The sequence below is a fragment of the Brienomyrus brachyistius genome, chromosome 2, assembly GCF_023856365.1.
Source record: "Brienomyrus brachyistius isolate T26 chromosome 2, BBRACH_0.4, whole genome shotgun sequence".
Classification (NCBI taxonomy): domain Eukaryota; kingdom Metazoa; phylum Chordata; class Actinopteri; order Osteoglossiformes; family Mormyridae; genus Brienomyrus; species Brienomyrus brachyistius.
The window spans coordinates 36,434,187-36,452,796 of record NC_064534.1 but is presented as its reverse complement, the minus strand read 5'-3'; the positions used below and the strand labels follow the sequence as shown (position 1 = coordinate 36,452,796).

Sequence of the window (18,610 nt, the reverse complement as noted above, 5' to 3'; positions counted from 1 at the left end):
AATAGGAATGAATGATTCAAAGGTCTCATTATTGGTAGGCATAAGACTAGCAGGAGGCAGGCAGCCGTAAGTAGGTAAAGGTGTGCACTGTATAGTCTGTCTAATTGTAGTTATCTTACCATTAAAAAATGTAAGAAAGTCATCACTCTTAAGAGCTTGTGGGATTTGCAAGTTTAATGAGGAATTCTGTGTTATCCTAGCCACGGATTCAAATAGGAATTTAGGATTGGTTTTGTTCATGTCTATTAATCTGGAGAGATACACAGACCGAGCAGTTACTAGTGCTTGTCTGTATTTAGAGAGGCTCTCTTTCCAGGCAGATTTGAAAACTTCCAGTTTAGTTGAGCGCCATTTTCGCTCTAGCTTGCGTGATGCCTGTTTGAGTTCACGTGTATTATCAGAGTACCAGGGGGCAGGTTTGTTATTGCTATGCTTTATACTCCTAAGTGGAGCCACAAGATCTAGAGTGCTGCGAAGGGATTTTTCCATGTTTGAAGTTGCCTGTTCAAGTTCATTTACACACGATGCTTCAGATGTAAGGCTAAAGGGCTGTGGAAGTTGTTTCATAAATGTTGTTGTAGTTAGTGCCTTAATAGAACGTCTGATTCTATACTTTGGAGTGGTGGTCAACAGGAGGCTATACTGGATTTCAAATGTTAACAAGTAATGATCTGAGAGCAGAGGACTCTGTGGCATAATAGACACATGTTCTACCAGGATGCCATGACTAATGATCAAATCAAGGGTATGGTTACAGACATGAGTAGGCCCGACTACATTCTGACATACACCTACAGAGTCAAGAATAGCTGCAAACGCTGTTTTTAAAGGATCATTATCCTTCTCCATATGAATGTTAAAATCACCCACAATAACGGCTTTGTCAGTACTGACCACCAGGTTTGTTAAAAAATCAGCAAATTCCTTAAGAAAATCACTGTACGGCCCAGGCGGTCTATACACAATAACCATGGTGATTTGGGGTGATGAACTAGAAAGAGATGAGCCAGCAAGGCTAAGAACAAGAGTTTCAAATGTGCTGAAACTCACACCACATTTCTCAGACACTCCTAAGTTGGACTGAAAAATTGCAGCAACACCACCACCTTTGCGATTTGGTCGCGGGTTATGCTTATAACTGTATTCCGCTGGAGTAGATTCATTTAGTGCCATGAATTCATCTGGTTTAAGCCAGGTCTCAGTAAGGCACAGGGCACCAAGACTAAAATCAGTAATTATTTCATTTATTAATAGTGCTTTAGGGGCCAGTGATCTTATATTCAGAAGTCCAAGTTTAAGTTTAAATATTGCATCACAACTGTTTTCTAGTAACGGATTCATTGTGATTTTAATTAAGTTATTATGGCACACTCCACGGTGGAATAGTCCTCCATGATTAGAGACGCGGGGAGCAGACACAGTCTCAATGAAATGAACCCTAGGCGACGACTCTAAGCGACTAGCAGGCGGTCGGTTATGCCGGTTTGCCTGCCGCCTGGACTTGGCTCTAGTTAGTCAGCGATTTGCCTGTAGACTACGAGCTATGCTTTTAGACAGGAGGTCGGCACCAGCCCGCGAGGGGTGAATACCGTCCCTCTTCAAAAGCCCAGGCCTACCCCAGAACATCCTCCAGTTGTCTATATAACCTACACCATTTATCGGGCACCATTCCGACAGCCAGCGATGTAGCGACGATAATCTGCTGTACATTTCATCGCCACGTCTAGCAGGGATGGGGCCAGAGCACGTTACTGACACACACATCTTCTTCGCAATGTTGCACACCTCTTTAAAATTTGCCTTTGTGATCTCCGATTGCCTCAATCGGACATCATTAGTGCCGACGTGGATAACTATCTGAGAGTATTTACGTTTACTTTTAGCCAGCACTTTTAAATTTGCCGAGATGTCGGTCGCTCTGGCACCCGGGAGACAATTTACAATGGTCGCTGGAGTCGCTACTCTCACGTTTCTTAGAATAGAATCACCAATTATTAGAGCACTTTCAACAGGCGTCTCAGTGGGAGTTTCACTGAGTGGGGAGAACCTGTTGGAAACGCGGATAGGCGAATGGTGCCGGTGTAAGTTTGGTTTGGATTTGCGACTATGCCGCCGGGTCGTCACCCACTCGCCTTGCTGCGAAGGCTCTGCTGCCGGAGCAGGGGGAGACTTACTGGCTATCGCGGACATATCCGGAGCCGCTAACACTGAGTCAATAAAACTCTCATTCTCCTGAATGTTATGTAACGTCCGGATACGTCCCTCTAACACTACAATCTTCTCCGTCAGTCTAGCGACTAACTGACACTTCTCACATGTATAAATACCGCTAATGACTGGAGAAGAATAGCTAAACATATTACACTCAGAACACGGAACAGTAGACATGGCGTTGTACTTACGTAAACTGAGGCTGTAAGGCTGGAAGCACCTTCTTAATTGAACGAAGATCGTGGGTCTAACCAGACCCTACCCTGCTTGGCTTCCGAGATCAGACGAGATGGGGCGTGTTCAGGGTGGTATGGCCATAAGCGAGGGATCCTACCAAAAACAGCCCTTTTGCATTACACGCGTCTATACATGCCAGTTAGTCCCATTGGATCCTACTCCTGGTTTTTTTTTTTTTTTTTATCTGACTCACACTGCAGCCCCACCATCCAATCGGCAGCGCCGGACCCACACCAAACATTCACCAAACTACTCAGCCGGCAGCCTACCACAATTATTCCATTCTTTCCGCATCCGCACACTTCCTTCTTTTTAACTCCTTTTCACTACCGCACAGGGTAATCGCCGCACGTCCCCCGCCGGCAAACATTACTCCTTTGCCTACTGCATGTAGGCTTCTCTTAACGACCCTCTGTTATCAACTCCGCTAACAGCCACAAAATCTCCGCCGCACGAAGCCCACTGGTAGCTGCTGAATCACATGCTTCCCCAAAACGTCGCGCTGTCAGAACACTGGGAGCTACACACACCAACAAGTCCATACTGCAGGCTGCAGCCAGAACAATTTTCTACATTCAAACATCGACGGCCTCTTCTCTCTAAAAATTCACCAGACCGCTTCTACCACCAGCAAAGAAGTTTCCATCCCTAATTCCTCTGTGATTCCCACTAACCTAAACATTAAGCTGGCATTGAAGGGTGTGAATTACCCCGGCCAATCTGTTCTTTTAAATACAGCTTTTAGCAAGTTTTGAAAGGAGAAGAGCAGAACTTGCTATGCCAATAATATCGAGTCTTCTGTGGCGAAGTGGTTTTTGCATAGAAAACAAAGCGGTCAGTTGAAGAGGAATAATGTCAGTACTTTGTTTAAAACTGTGTGTAAAAAGCTGTCTCTTTATCATTAACAATAAGTTGTAAAACGTGAATGGGGAGTGACAGTCTTCAAGTTTGTGAGAAGATCGCGCCCTGGTGGAATAAAGGCACGAACAGCTTACAGCACCTAGAATTACTAGGAAGTATTTAGAGTAAAACGATTTCTAAAAGCTGCCTTTAGGAATGAGAGAAAAAAAATATATATATATATAAAATAGTAAAATGGAAGGGGAGTGATAGATTTAAATTAATCGTGAAGTGGAGCGCCCCCTGTATAAATTAAAAGTGAGAAAAGCTTACAGCACCTGGTATTCCCAGGTGGTCTCCCATCCAAGTACTAACCAGAACCTACCCTGCTTAGCTTCTGAGATCAGACGAGATCGGGCGTGTTCAGGGTGGTATGGCCGTAAGCGGAAGATGCTACCAAAAACAGCCCTTTTGCATTACAAGCGTCTATACATGCCAGTTAGTCCCATTGGATCCTACTCCTGGTTTTTTTTTTTTTTTTATCTGACTCACACTGCAGCCCCACCATCCAATCGGCAGCGCCGGACCCACACCAAACATTCACCAAACTACTCAGCCGGCAGCCTACCACAATTATTCCATTCTTTCCGCATCCGCACACTTCCTTCTTTTTAACTCCTTTTCACTACCGCACAGGGTAATCGCCGCACGTCCCCCGCCGGCAAACATTACTCCTTTGCCTACTGCATGCAGGCTTCTCTTAACGACCCTCTGTTATCAACTCCGCTAACAGCCACAAAATCTCCGCCGCACGAAGCCCACTGGTAGCTGCTGAATCACATGCTTCCCCAAAACGTCGCGCTGTCAGAACACTGGGAGCTACACACACCAACAAGTCCATACTGCAGGCTGCAGCCAGAACAATTTTCTACATTCAAACATCGACGGCCTCTTCTCTCTAAAAATTCACCAGACCGCTTCTACCACCAGCAAAGAAGTTTCCATCCCTAATTCCTCTGTGATTCCCACTAACCTAAACATTAAGCTGGCATTGAAGGGTGTGAATTACCCCGGCCAATCTGTTCTTTTAAATACAGCTTTTAGCAAGTTTTGAAAGGAGAAGAGCAGAACTTGCTATGCCAATAATATCGAGTCTTCTGTGGCGAAGTGGTTTTTGCATAGAAAACAAAGCGGTCAGTTGAAGAGGAATAATGTCAGTACTTTGTTTAAAACTGTGTGTAAAAAGCTGTCTCTTTATCATTAACAATAAGTTGTAAAACGTGAATGGGGAGTGACAGTCTTCAAGTTTGTGAGAAGATCGCGCCCTGGTGGAATAAAGGCACGAACAGCTTACAGCACCTAGAATTACTAGGAAGTATTTAGAGTAAAACGATTTCTAAAAGCTGCCTTTAGGAATGAGAGAAAAAAAATATATATATATATAAAATAGTAAAAAGGAAGGGGAGTGATAGATTTAAATTAATCGTGAAGTGGAGCGCCCCCTGTATAAATTAAAAGTGAGAAAAGCTTACAGCACCTGGTATTCCCAGGTGGTCTCCCATCCAAGTACTAACCAGAACCTACCCTGCTTAGCTTCTGAGATCAGACGAGATCGGGCGTGTTCAGGGTGGTATGGCCGTAAGCGGAAGATGCTACCAAAAACAGCCCTTTTGCATTACAAGCGTCTATACATGCCAGTTAGTCCCATTGGATCCTACTCCTGGTTTTTTTTTTTTTTTTATCTGACTCACACTGCAGCCCCACCATCCAATCGGCAGCGCCGGACCCACACCAAACATTCACCAAACTACTCAGCCGGCAGCCTACCACAATTATTCCATTCTTTCCGCATCCGCACACTTCCTTCTTTTTAACTCCTTTTCACTACCGCACAGGGTAATCGCCGCACGTCCCCCGCCGGCAAACATTACTCCTTTGCCTACTGCATGCAGGCTTCTCTTAACGACCCTCTGTTATCAACTCCGCTAACAGCCACAAAATCTCCGCCGCACGAAGCCCACTGGTAGCTGCTGAATCACATGCTTCCCCAAAACGTCGCGCTGTCAGAACACTGGGAGCTACACACACCAACAAGTCCATACTGCAGGCTGCAGCCAGAACAATTTTCTACATTCAAACATCGACGGCCTCTTCTCTCTAAAAATTCACCAGACCGCTTCTACCACCAGCAAAGAAGTTTCCATCCCTAATTCCTCTGTGATTCCCACTAACCTAAACATTAAGCTGGCATTGAAGGGTGTGAATTACCCCGGCCAATCTGTTCTTTTAAATACAGCTTTTAGCAAGTTTTGAAAGGAGAAGAGCAGAACTTGCTATGCCAATAATATCGAGTCTTCTGTGGCGAAGTGGTTTTTGCATAGAAAACAAAGCGGTCAGTTGAAGAGGAATAATGTCAGTACTTTGTTTAAAACTGTGTGTAAAAAGCTGTCTCTTTATCATTAACAATAAGTTGTAAAACGTGAATGGGGAGTGACAGTCTTCAAGTTTGTGAGAAGATCGCGCCCTGGTGGAATAAAGGCACGAACAGCTTACAGCACCTAGAATTACTAGGAAGTATTTAGAGTAAAACGATTTCTAAAAGCTGCCTTTAGGAATGAGAGAAAAAAAAAAAATATATATATAAAATAGTAAAATGGAAGGGGAGTGATAGATTTAAATTAATCGTGAAGTGGAGCGCCCCCTGTATAAATTAAAAGTGAGAAAGGCTTACAGCACCTGGTATTCCCAGGTGGTCTCCCATCCAAGTACTAACCAGAACCTACCCTGCTTAGCTTCTGAGATCAGACGAGATCGGGCATGTTCAGGGTGGTATGGCCGTAAGCGGAAGATGCTACCAAAAACAGCCCTTTTGCATTACAAGCGTCTATACATGCCAGTTAGTCCCATTGGATCCTACTCCTGGTTTTTTTTTTTTTTTTATCTGACTCACACTGCAGCACCACCATCCAATCGGCAGCGCCGGACCCACACCAAACATTCACCAAACTACTCAGCCGGCAGCCTACCACAATTATTCCATTCTTTCCGCATCCGCACACTTCCTTCTTTTTAACTCCTTTTCACTACCGCACAGGTTAATCGCCGCACGTCCCCCGCCGGCAAACATTACTCCTTTGCCTACTGCATGCAGGCTTCTCTTAACGACCCTCTGTTATCAACTCCGCTAACAGCCACAAAATCTCCGCCGCACGAAGCCCACTGGTAGCTGCTGAATCACATGCTTCCCCAAAACGTCGCGCTGTCAGAACACTGGGAGCTACACACACCAACAAGTCCATACTGCAGGCTGCAGCCAGAACAATTTTCTACATTCAAACATCGACGGCCTCTTCTCTCTAAAAATTCACCAGACTGCTTCTACCACCAGCAAAGAAGTTTCCATCCCTAATTCCTCTGTGATTCCCACTAACCTAAACATTAAGCTGGCATTGAAGGGTGTGAATTACCCCGGCCAATCTGTTCTTTTAAATACAGCTTTTAGCAAGTTTTGAAAGGAGAAGAGCAGAACTTGCTATGCCAATAATATTGAGTCTTCTGTGGCGAAGTGGTTTTTGCATAGAAAACAAAGCGGTCAGTTGAAGAGGAAAAATATCAGTACTTTGTTTAAAACTGTGTGTAAAAAGCTGTCTCTTTATCATTAACAATAAGTTGTAAAACGTGAATGGGGAGTGACAGTCTTCAAGTTTGTGAGAAGATCGCGCCCTGGTGGAATAAAGGCACGAACAGCTTACAGCACCTAGAATTACTAGGAAGTATTTAGAGTAAAACGATTTCTAAAAGCTGCCTTTAGGAATGAAAGAAAAAATATATATATATATAAAATAGTAAAACGGAAGGGGAGTGATAGATTTAAATTAATCGTGAAGTGGAGCGCCCCCTGTATAAAGTAAAAGTGAGAAAAGCTTACAGCACCTGGTATTCCCAGGAGGTCTCCCATCCAAGTACTAACCAGACCCTACCCTGCTTGGCTTTCGAGATCGGATGAGATCGGGCGTGTTCAGGGTGGTATGGCCATAAGTGAGAGACGCTACCAAAAACAGCCCTTTTGCATTACACGCGTCTATACATGCCAGTTAGTCCCATTGGATCCTACTCCTGTTTTTTTTTTTTTTTTTTATCTGACTCACACTGCAGCCCCACCATCCAATCGGCAGCGCCGGACCCACACCAAACATTCACCAAACTACTCAGCCGGCAGCCTACCACAATTATTCCATTCTTTCCGCATCCGCACACTTCCTTCTTTTTAACTCCTTTTCACTACCGCACAGGGTAATCGCCGCACGTCCCCCGCCGGCAAACATTACTCCTTTGCCTACTGCATGTAGGCTTCTCTTAACGACCCTCTGTTATCAACTCCGCTAACAGCCACAAAATCTCCGCCGCACGAAGCCCACTGGTAGCTGCTGAATCACATGCTTCCCCAAAACGTCGCGCTGTCAGAACACTGGGAGCTACACACACCAACAAGTCCATACTGCAGGCTGCAGCCAGAACAATTTTCTACATTCAAACATCGACGGCCTCTTCTCTCTAAAAATTCACCAGACCGCTTCTACCACCAGCAAAGAAGTTTCCATCCCTAATTCCTCTGTGATTCCCACTAACCTAAACATTAAGCTGGCATTGAAGGGTGTGAATTACCCCGGCCAATCTGTTCTTTTAAATACAGCTTTTAGCAAGTTTTGAAAGGAGAAGAGCAGAACTTGCTATGCCAATAATATCGAGTCTTCTGTGGCGAAGTGGTTTTTGCATAGAAAACAAAGCGGTCAGTTGAAGAGGAATAATGTCAGTACTTTGTTTAAAACTGTGTGTAAAAAGCTGTCTCTTTATCATTAACAATAAGTTGTAAAACGTGAATGGGGAGTGACAGTCTTCAAGTTTGTGAGAAGATCGCGCCCTGGTGGAATAAAGGCACGAACAGCTTACAGCACCTAGAATTACTAGGAAGTATTTAGAGTAAAACGATTTCTAAAAGCTGCCTTTAGGAATGAGAGAAAAAAAATATATATATATATAAAATAGTAAAATGGAAGGGGAGTGATAGATTTAAATTAATCGTGAAGTGGAGCGCCCCCTGTATAAATTAAAAGTGAGAAAAGCTTACAGCACCTGGTATTCCCAGGTGGTCTCCCATCCAAGTACTAACCAAAACCTACCCTGCTTAGCTTCTGAGATCAGACGAGATCGGGCGTGTTCAGGGTGGTATGGCCGTAAGCGGAAGATGCTACCAAAAACAGCCCTTTTGCATTACACGCGTCTATACATGCCAGTTAGTCCCATTGGATCCTACTCCTGGTTTTTTTTTTTTTTTATCTGACTCACACTGCAGCACCACCATCCAATCGGCAGCGCCGGACCCACACCAAACATTCACCAAACTACTCAGCCGGCAGCCTACCACAATTATTCCATTCTTTCCGCATCCGCACACTTCCTTCTTTTTAACTCCTTTTCACTACCGCACAGGTTAATCGCCGCACGTCCCCCGCCGGCAAACATTACTCCTTTGCCTACTGCATGCAGGCTTCTCTTAACGACCCTCTGTTATCAACTCCGCTAACAGCCACAAAATCTCCGCCGCACGAAGCCCACTGGTAGCTGCTGAATCACATGCTTCCCCAAAACGTCGCGCTGTCAGAACACTGGGAGCTACACACACCAACAAGTCCATACTGCAGGCTGCAGCCAGAACAATTTTCTACATTCAAACATCGACGGCCTCTTCTCTCTAAAAATTCACCAGACTGCTTCTACCACCAGCAAAGAAGTTTCCATCCCTAATTCCTCTGTGATTCCCACTAACCTAAACATTAAGCTGGCATTGAAGGGTGTGAATTACCCCGGCCAATCTGTTCTTTTAAATACAGCTTTTAGCAAGTTTTGAAAGGAGAAGAGCAGAACTTGCTATGCCAATAATATTGAGTCTTCTGTGGCGAAGTGGTTTTTGCATAGAAAACAAAGCGGTCAGTTGAAGAGGAAAAATATCAGTACTTTGTTTAAAACTGTGTGTAAAAAGCTGTCTCTTTATCATTAACAATAAGTTGTAAAACGTGAATGGGGAGTGACAGTCTTCAAGTTTGTGAGAAGATCGCGCCCTGGTGGAATAAAGGCACGAACAGCTTACAGCACCTAGAATTACTAGGAAGTATTTAGAGTAAAACGATTTCTAAAAGCTGCCTTTAGGAATGAGAGAAAAAAAAAATATATATATATAAAATAGTAAAATGGAAGGGGAGTGATAGATTTAAATTAATCGTGAAGTGGAGCGCCCCCTGTATAAATTAAAAGTGAGAAAAGCTTACAGCACCTGGTATTCCCAAGTGGTCTCCCATCCAAGTACTAACCAGAACCTACCCTGCTTAGCTTCTGAGATCAGACGAGATCGGGCGTGTTCAGGGTGGTATGGCCGTAACCGGAAGATGCTACCAAAAACAGCCCTTTTGCATTACACGCGTCTATACATGCCAGTTAGTCCCATTGGATCCTACTCCTGGTTTTTTTTTTTTTTTTATCTGACTCACACTGCAGCACCACCATCCAATCGGCAGCGCCGGACCCACACCAAACATTCACCAAACTACTCAGCCGGCAGCCTACCACAATTATTCCATTCTTTCCGCATCCGCACACTTCCTTCTTTTTAACTCCTTTTCACTACCGCACAGGTTAATCGCCGCACGTCCCCCGCCGGCAAACATTACTCCTTTGCCTACTGCATGCAGGCTTCTCTTAACGACCCTCTGTTATCAACTCCGCTAACAGCCACAAAATCTCCGCCGCACGAAGCCCACTGGTAGCTGCTGAATCACATGCTTCCCCAAAACGTCGCGCTGTCAGAACACTGGGAGCTACACACACCAACAAGTCCATACTGCAGGCTGCAGCCAGAACAATTTTCTACATTCAAACATCGACGGCCTCTTCTCTCTAAAAATTCACCAGACTGCTTCTACCACCAGCAAAGAAGTTTCCATCCCTAATTCCTCTGTGATTCCCACTAACCTAAACATTAGGCTGGCATTGAAGGGTGTGAATTACCCCGGCCAATCTGTTCTTTTAAATACAGCTTTTAGCAAGTTTTGAAAGGAGAAGAGCAGAACTTGCTATGCCAATAATATTGAGTCTTCTGTGGCGAAGTGGTTTTTGCATAGAAAACAAAGCGGTCAGTTGAAGAGGAAAAATATCAGTACTTTGTTTAAAACTGTGTGTAAAAAGCTGTCTCTTTATCATTAACAATAAGTTGTAAAACGTGAATGGGGAGTGACAGTCTTCAAGTTTGTGAGAAGATCGCGCCCTGGTGGAATAAAGGCACGAACAGCTTACAGCACCTAGAATTACTAGGAAGTATTTAGAGTAAAACGATTTCTAAAAGCTGCCTTTAGGAATGAGAGAAAAAAAAAAAATATATATATAAAATAGTAAAATGGAAGGGGAGTGATAGATTTAAATTAATCGTGAAGTGGAGCGCACCCTGTATAAATTAAAAGTGAGAAAAGCTTACAGCACCTGGTATTCCCAGGTGGTCTCCCATCCAAGTACTAACCAGAACCTACCCTGCTTAGCTTCTGAGATCAGACGAGATCGGGCGTGTTCAGGGTGGTATGGCCGTAAGCGGAAGATGCTACCAAAAACAGCCCTTTTGCATTACACGCGTCTATACATGCCAGTTAGTCCCATTGGATCCTACTCCTGGTTTTTTTTTTTTTTTTATCTGACTCACACTGCAGCACCACCATCCAATCGGCAGCGCCGGACCCACACCAAACATTCACCAAACTACTCAGCCGGCAGCCTACCACAATTATTCCATTCTTTCCGCATCCGCACACTTCCTTCTTTTTAACTCCTTTTCACTACCGCACAGGTTAATCGCCGCACGTCCCCCGCCGGCAAACATTACTCCTTTGCCTACTGCATGCAGGCTTCTCTTAACGACCCTCTGTTATCAACTCCGCTAACAGCCACAAAATCTCCGCCGCACGAAGCCCACTGGTAGCTGCTGAATCACATGCTTCCCCAAAACGTCGCGCTGTCAGAACACTGGGAGCTACACACACCAACAAGTCCATACTGCAGGCTGCAGCCAGAACAATTTTCTACATTCAAACATCGACGGCCTCTTCTCTCTAAAAATTCACCAGACCGCTTCTACCACCAGCAAAGAAGTTTACATCCCTAATTCCTCTGTGATTCCCACTAACCTAAACATTAAGCTGGCATTGAAGGGTGTGAATTACCCCGGCCAATCTGTTCTTTTAAATACAGCTTTTAGCAAGTTTTGAAAGGAGAAGAGCAGAACGTGCTATGCCAATAATATTGAGTCTTCTGTGGCGAAGTGGTTTTTGCATAGAAAACAAAGCGGTCAGTTGAAGAGGAAAAATATCAGTACTTTGTTTAAAACTGTGTGTAAAAAGCTGTCTCTTTATCATTAACAATAAGTTGTAAAACGTGAATGGGGAGAAACAGTCTTCAAGTTTGTGAGAAGATCGCGCCCTGGTGGAATAAAGGCACGAACAGCTTACAGCACCTAGAATTACCAGGAAGTATTTGGAGTAAAACGGTGTGTAAAAGCTGCCTTTATGAATGAGAGAAAAATATATATATATATAAAATAGTAAAATGGAAGGGGAGTGATAGATTTAAATTAATCGTGAAGTGGAGCGCCCCCTGTATAAAGTAAAAGTGAGAAAAGCTTACAGCACCTGGTATTCCCAGGAGGTCTCCCATCCAAGTACTAACCAGACCCTACCCTGCTTGGCTTCCGAGATCGGATGAGATCGGGTGTGTTCAGGGTGGTATGGCCATAAGCGAGAGACGCGACCAAAAACAGCCCTTTTGCATTACACGCGTCTATACATGCCAGTTAGTCCCATTGGATCCTACTCCTGGTTTTTTTTTTTTTTTTATCTGACTCACACTGCAGCACCACCATCCAATCGGCAGCGCCGGACCCACACCAAACATTCACCAAACTACTCAGCCGGCAGCCTACCACAATTATTCCATTCTTTCCGCATCCACACACTTCCTTCTTTTTAACTCCTTTTCACTACCGCACAGGTTAATCGCCGCACGTCCCCCGCCGGCAAACATTACTCCTTTGCCTACTGCATGCAGGCTTCTCTTAACGACCCTCTGTTATCAACTCCGCTAACAGCCACAAAATCTCCGCCGCACGAAGCCCACTGGTAGCTGCTGAATCACATGCTTCCCCAAAACGTCGCGCTGTCAGAACACTGGGAGCTACACACACCAACAAGTCCATACTGCAGGCTGCAGCCAGAACAATTTTCTACATTCAAACATCGACGGCCTCTTCTCTCTAAAAATTCACCAGACCGCTTCTACCACCAGCAAAGAAGTTTCCATCCCTAATTCCTCTGTGATTCCCACTAACCTAAACATTAAGCTGGCATTGAAGGGTGTGAATTACCCCGGCCAATCTGTTCTTTTAAATACAGCTTTTAGCAAGTTTTGAAAGGAGAAGAGCAGAACTTGCTATGCCAATAATATTGAGTCTTCTGTGGCGAAGTGGTTTTTGCATAGAAAACAAAGCGGTCAGTTGAAGAGGAAAAATATCAGTACTTTGTTTAAAACTGTGTGTAAAAAGCTGTCTCTTTATCATTAACAATAAGTTGTAAAACGTGAATGGGGAGAAACAGTCTTCAAGTTTGTGAGAAGATCGCGCCCTGGTGGAATAAAGGCACGAACAGCTTACAGCACCTAGAATTACCAGGAAGTATTTGGAGTAAAACGGTGTGTAAAAGCTGCCTTTATGAATGAGAGAAAAATATATATATATATAAAATAGTAAAATGGAAGGGGAGTGATAGATTTAAATTAATCGTGAAGTGGAGCGCCCCCTGTATAAAGTAAAAGTGAGAAAAGCTTACAGCACCTGGTATTCCCAGGAGGTCTCCCATCCAAGTACTAACCAGACCCTACCCTGCTTGGCTTCCGAGATCGGATGAGATCGGGTGTGTTCAGGGTGGTATGGCCATAAGCGAGAGACGCGACCAAAAACAGCCCTTTTGCATTACACGCCTCTATACATGCCAGTTGGTCCCATTGGATCCTACTCCTGGTTTTTTTTTTTTTTTTATCTGACTCACACTGCAGCACCACCATCCAATCGGCAGCGCCGGACCCACACCAAACATTCACCAAACTACTCAGCCGGCAGCCTACCACAATTATTCCATTCTTTCCGCATCCGCACACTTCCTTCTTTTTAACTCCTTTTCACTACCGCACAGGTTAATCGCCGCACGTCCCCCGCCGGCAAACATTACTCCTTTGCCTACTGCATGCAGGCTTCTCTTAACGACCCTCTGTTATCAACTCCGCTAACAGCCACAAAATCTCCGCCGCACGAAGCCCACTGGTAGCTGCTGAATCACATGCTTCCCCAAAACGTCGCGCTGTCAGAACACTGGGAGCTACACACACCAACAAGTCCATACTGCAGGCTGCAGCCAGAACAATTTTCTACATTCAAACATCGACGGCCTCTTCTCTCTAAAAATTCACCAGACCGCTTCTACCACCAGCAAAGAAGTTTCCATCCCTAATTCCTCTGTGATTCCCACTAACCTAAACATTAAGCTGGCATTGAAGGGTGTGAATTACCCCGGCCAATCTGTTCTTTTAAATACAGCTTTTAGCAAGTTTTGAAAGGAGAAGAGCAGAACTTGCTATGCCAATAATATCGAGTCTTCTGTGGCGAAGTGGTTTCATGCATAGAAAACAAAGCGGTCAGTTGAAGAGGAATAATATCAGTACTTTGTTTAAAACTGTGTGTAAAAAGCTGTCTCTTTATCATTAACAATAAGTTGTAAAACGTGAATGGGGAGTGACAGTCTTCAAGTTTGTGAGAAGATCGCGCCCTGGTGGAATAAAGGCACGAACAGCTTACAGCACCTAGAATTACCAGGAAGTATTTGGAGTAAAACGGTGTGTAAAAGCTGCCTTTATGAATGAGAGAAAAATATATATATATGTATAAAATAGTAAAATGGAAGGGGAGTGATAGATTTAAATTAATCGTGAAGTGGAGCGCCCCCTGTATAAAGTAAAAGTGAGAAAAGCTTACAGCACCTGGTATTCCCAGGAGGTCTCCCATCCAAGTACTAACCAGACCCTACCCTGCTTAGCTTCCGAGATCAGACGAGATCGGGCGTGTTCAGGGTGGTATGGCCGTAAGTGAGAGATGCTACCAAAAACAGCCCTTTTGCATTACACGCCTCTATACATGCCAGTTAGTCCCATTGGATCCTACTCCTGTTTTTTTTTTTTTTTTATCTGACTCACACTGCAGCCCCACCATCCAATCGGCAGCGCCGGACCCACACCAAACATTCACCAAACTACTCAGCCGGCAGCCTACCACAATTATTCCATTCTTTCCGCATCCGCACACTTCCTTCTTTTTAACTCCTTTTCACTACCGCACAGGTTAATCGCCGCACGTCCCCCGCCGGCAAACATTACTCCTTTGCCTACTGCATGCAGGCTTCCCTTAACGACCCTCTGTTATCAACTCCGCTAACAGCCACAAAATCTCCGCCGCACGAAGCCCACTGGTAGCTGCTGAATCACGCTTCCCCAAAACGTCGCGCTGTCAGAACACTGGGAGCTACACACACCAACAAGTCCATAATGCAGGCTGCAGCCAGAACAATTTTCTACATTCAAACATCGACGGCCTCTTCTCTCTAAAAATTCACCAGACCGCTTCTACCACCAGCAAAGAAGTTTCCATCCCTAATTCCTCTGTGACTCCCACTAACCTAAACATTAAGCTGGCATTGAAGGGTGTGAATTACCCCGGCCAATCTGTTCTTTTAAATACAGCTTTTAGCAAGTTTTGAAAGGAGAAGAGCAGAACTTGCTATGCCAATAATATCGAGTCTTCTGTGGCGAAGTGGTTTTTGCATAGAAAACAAAGCGGTCAGTTGAAGAGGAATAATATCAGTACTTTGTTTAAAACTGTGTGTAAAAAGCTGTCTCTTTATCATTAACAATAAGTTGTAAAACGTGAATGGGGAGTGGCAGTCTTCAAGTTTGTGAGAAGATCGCGCCCTGGTGGAATAAAGGCACGAACAGCTTAGAGCACCTTGAATTACCAGGAAGTATTTAGAGTAAAACGGTGTGTAAAAGCTACCTTTATGAATGAGAGAAAAATATATATATATATAAAATAGTAAAATGGAAGGGGAGTGATAGATTTAAATTAATCGTTAAGTGGAGCGCCCCCTGTATAAAGTTAAAGTGAAAAAAGCTTACAGCACCTGGTATTCCCAGGATGTCTCCCATCCAAGTACTAACCAGACCCTACCCTGCGTAGCTTACGAGATCAGATGAGATCAGGCGTGTTCAGGGTGGTATAGCCATAAGCGAGAGACGCTACCAAAAACAGCCCTTTTGCATTACACGCGTCTATACATGCCAGTTAGTCCCATTGGATCCTACTCCTGGTTTTTTTTTTTTTTTTATCTGACTCACACTGCAGCACCACCATCCAATCGGCAGCGCCGGACCCACACCAAACATTCACCAAACTACTCAGCCGGCAGCCTACCACAATTATTCCATTCTTTCCGCATCCGCACACTTCCTTCTTTTTAACTCCTTTTCACTACCGCACAGGTTAATCGCCGCACGTCCCCCGCCGGCAAACATTACTCCTTTGCCTACTGCATGCAGGCTTCTCTTAACGACCCTCTGTTATCAACTCCGCTAACAGCCACAAAATCTCCGCCGCACGAAGCCCACTGGTAGCTGCTGAATCACATGCTTCCCCAAAACGTCGCGCTGTCAGAACACTGGGAGCTACACACACCAACAAGTCTATACTGCAGGCTGCAGCCAGAACAATTTTCTACATTCAAACATCGACGGCCTCTTCTCTCTAAAAATTCACCAGACCGCTTCTTCCACCAGCAAAGAAGTTTCCATCCCTAATTCCTCTGTGATTCCCACTAACCTAAACATTAAGCTGGCATTGAAGGGTGTGAATTACCCCGGCCAATCTGTTCTTTTAAATACAGCTTTTAGCAAGTTTTGAAAGGAGAAGAGCAGAACTTGCTATGCCAATAATATCGAGTCTTCTGTGGCGAAGTGGTTTTTGCATAGAAAACAAAGCGGTCAGTTGAAGAGGAATAATATCAGTACTTTGTTTAAAACTGTGTGTAAAAAGCTGTCTCTTTATCATTAACAATAAGTTGTAAAACGTGAATGGGGAGTGATAGTCTTCAAGTTTGTGAGAAGATCGCGCCCTGGTGGAATAAAGGCACGAACAGCTTACAGCACCTAGAATTACAAGGAAGTATTTAGAGTAAAACGGTTTCTAAAAGCTGCCTTTATGAATGAGAGAAAAATATATATATATATAAAATAGTAAAATGGAAGGGGAGTGATAGATTTAAATTAATCGTTAAGTGGAGCGCCCCCTGTATAAAGTAAAAGTGAGAAAAGCTTACAGCACCTGGTATTCCCAGGAGGTCTCCCATCCAAGTACTAACCAGACCCTACCCTGCGTAGCTTACGAGATCAGATGAGATCAGGCGTGTTCAGGGTGGTATAGCCATAAGCGAGAGACGCTACCAAAAACAGCCCTTTTGCATTACACGCGTCTATACATGCCAGTTAGTCCCATTGGATCCTACTCCTGGTTTTTTTTTTTTTTTTATCTGACTCACACTGCAGCACCACCATCCAATCGGCAGCGCCGGACCCACACCAAACATTCACCAAACTACTCAGCCGGCAGCCTACCACAATTATTCCATTCTTTCCGCATCCGCACACTTCCTTCTTTTTAACTCCTTTTCACTACCGCACAGGTTAATCGCCGCACGTCCCCCGCCGGCAAACATTACTCCTTTGCCTACTGCATGCAGGCTTCTCTTAACGACCCTCTGTTATCAACTCCGCTAACAGCCACAAAATCTCCGCCGCACGAAGCCCACTGGTAGCTGCTGAATCACATGCTTCCCCAAAACGTCGCGCTGTCAGAACACTGGGAGCTACACACACCAACAAGTCTATACTGCAGGCTGCAGCCAGAACAATTTTCTACATTCAAACATCGACGGCCTCTTCTCTCTAAAAATTCACCAGACCGCTTCTTCCACCAGCAAAGAAGTTTCCATCCCTAATTCCTCTGTGATTCCCACTAACCTAAACATTAAGCTGGCATTGAAGGGTGTGAATTACCCCGGCCAATCTGTTCTTTTAAATACAGCTTTTAGCAAGTTTTGAAAGGAGAAGAGCAGAACTTGCTATGCCAATAATATCGAGTCTTCTGTGGCGAAGTGGTTTTTGCATAGAAAACAAAGCGGTCAGTTGAAGAGGAATAATATCAGTACTTTGTTTAAAACTGTGTGTAAAAAGCTGTCTCTTTATCATTAACAATAAGTTGTAAAACGTGAATGGGGAGTGATAGTCTTCAAGTTTGTGAGAAGATCGCGCCCTGGTGGAATAAAGGCACGAACAGCTTACAGCACCTAGAATTACAAGGAAGTATTTAGAGTAAAACGGTTTCTAAAAGCTGCCTTTATGAATGAGAGAAAAATATATATATATATAAAATAGTAAAATGGAAGGGGAGTGATAGATTTAAATTAATCGTTAAGTGGAGCGCCCCCTGTATAAAGTAAAAGTGAGAAAAGCTTACAGCACCTGGTATTCCCAGGAGGTCTCCCATCCAAGTACTAACCAGACCCTACCCTGCGTAGCTTACGAGATCAGATGAGATCAGGCGTGTTCAGGGTGGTATAGCCATAAGCGAGAGACGCTACCAAAAACAGCCCTTTTGCATTACACGCGTCTATACATGCCAGTTAGTCCCATTGGATCCTACTAATGTTCTTTTTTTTTTTTTTATCTGACTCACACTGCAGCCCCACCATCCAATCGGCAGCGCCGGACCCACACCAAACATTCACCAAACTACTCAGCCGGCAGCCTACCACAATTATTCCATTCTTTCCGCATCCGCACACTTCCTTCTTTTTAACTCCTTTTCACTACCGCACAGGTTAATCGCCGCACGTCCCCCGCCGGCAAACATTACTCCTTTGCCTACTGCATGCAGGCTTCTCTTAACGACCCTCTGTTATCAACTCCGCTAACAGCCACAAAATCTCCGCCGCACGAAGCCCACTGGTAGCTGCTGAATCACATGCTTCCCCAAAACGTCGCGCTGTCAGAACACTGGGAGCTACACACACCAACAAGTCTATACTGCAGGCTGCAGCCAGAACAATTTTCTACATTCAAACATCGACGGCCTCTT

At 44.5% G+C, this 18,610-nt stretch overlaps 12 non-coding genes and 1 pseudogene across 12 annotated transcripts; all 13 read right to left on the bottom strand.

Annotated features, from left to right (window-relative positions):
- Window positions 1-3,614: 3,614 nt before the first annotated feature.
- On the bottom strand, window positions 3,615-3,733 carry LOC125735614 (5S ribosomal RNA). The gene has a single exon (XR_007394908.1). It is a non-coding gene; the product is annotated as a 5S ribosomal RNA (ribosomal RNA).
- Window positions 3,734-4,813: 1,080 nt separating this feature from the next.
- On the bottom strand, window positions 4,814-4,932 carry LOC125735613 (5S ribosomal RNA). Its single transcript, XR_007394907.1, has one exon. It is a non-coding gene; the product is annotated as a 5S ribosomal RNA (ribosomal RNA).
- A 1,080-nt stretch (window positions 4,933-6,012) lies between these two features.
- On the bottom strand, window positions 6,013-6,131 carry LOC125736198 (5S ribosomal RNA). Its single transcript, XR_007395483.1, has one exon. It is a non-coding gene; the product is annotated as a 5S ribosomal RNA (ribosomal RNA).
- A 1,078-nt stretch (window positions 6,132-7,209) lies between these two features.
- On the bottom strand, window positions 7,210-7,328 carry LOC125735242 (5S ribosomal RNA). Its single transcript, XR_007394540.1, has one exon. It is a non-coding gene; the product is annotated as a 5S ribosomal RNA (ribosomal RNA).
- A 1,081-nt stretch (window positions 7,329-8,409) lies between these two features.
- Window positions 8,410-8,528, bottom strand: LOC125736441 (5S ribosomal RNA). The gene has a single exon (XR_007395719.1). It is a non-coding gene; the product is annotated as a 5S ribosomal RNA (ribosomal RNA).
- A 1,079-nt stretch (window positions 8,529-9,607) lies between these two features.
- On the bottom strand, window positions 9,608-9,726 carry LOC125737194 (5S ribosomal RNA). The gene has a single exon (XR_007396461.1). It is a non-coding gene; the product is annotated as a 5S ribosomal RNA (ribosomal RNA).
- A 1,080-nt stretch (window positions 9,727-10,806) lies between these two features.
- LOC125735612 (5S ribosomal RNA) lies at window positions 10,807-10,925 on the bottom strand. The gene has a single exon (XR_007394906.1). It is a non-coding gene; the product is annotated as a 5S ribosomal RNA (ribosomal RNA).
- A 1,077-nt stretch (window positions 10,926-12,002) lies between these two features.
- On the bottom strand, window positions 12,003-12,121 carry LOC125734894 (5S ribosomal RNA). Its single transcript, XR_007394196.1, has one exon. It is a non-coding gene; the product is annotated as a 5S ribosomal RNA (ribosomal RNA).
- A 1,077-nt stretch (window positions 12,122-13,198) lies between these two features.
- LOC125734883 (5S ribosomal RNA) lies at window positions 13,199-13,317 on the bottom strand. Its single transcript, XR_007394185.1, has one exon. It is a non-coding gene; the product is annotated as a 5S ribosomal RNA (ribosomal RNA).
- A 1,080-nt stretch (window positions 13,318-14,397) lies between these two features.
- LOC125733109 (5S ribosomal RNA) lies at window positions 14,398-14,516 on the bottom strand. Its single transcript, XR_007392466.1, has one exon. It is a non-coding gene; the product is annotated as a 5S ribosomal RNA (ribosomal RNA).
- Window positions 14,517-15,590: 1,074 nt separating this feature from the next.
- On the bottom strand, window positions 15,591-15,709 carry LOC125731739 (5S ribosomal RNA; annotated as a pseudogene).
- Window positions 15,710-16,786: 1,077 nt separating this feature from the next.
- LOC125730747 (5S ribosomal RNA) lies at window positions 16,787-16,905 on the bottom strand. Its single transcript, XR_007391039.1, has one exon. It is a non-coding gene; the product is annotated as a 5S ribosomal RNA (ribosomal RNA).
- Window positions 16,906-17,982: 1,077 nt separating this feature from the next.
- Window positions 17,983-18,101, bottom strand: LOC125730745 (5S ribosomal RNA). Its single transcript, XR_007391037.1, has one exon. It is a non-coding gene; the product is annotated as a 5S ribosomal RNA (ribosomal RNA).
- Window positions 18,102-18,610: the final 509 nt, after the last annotated feature.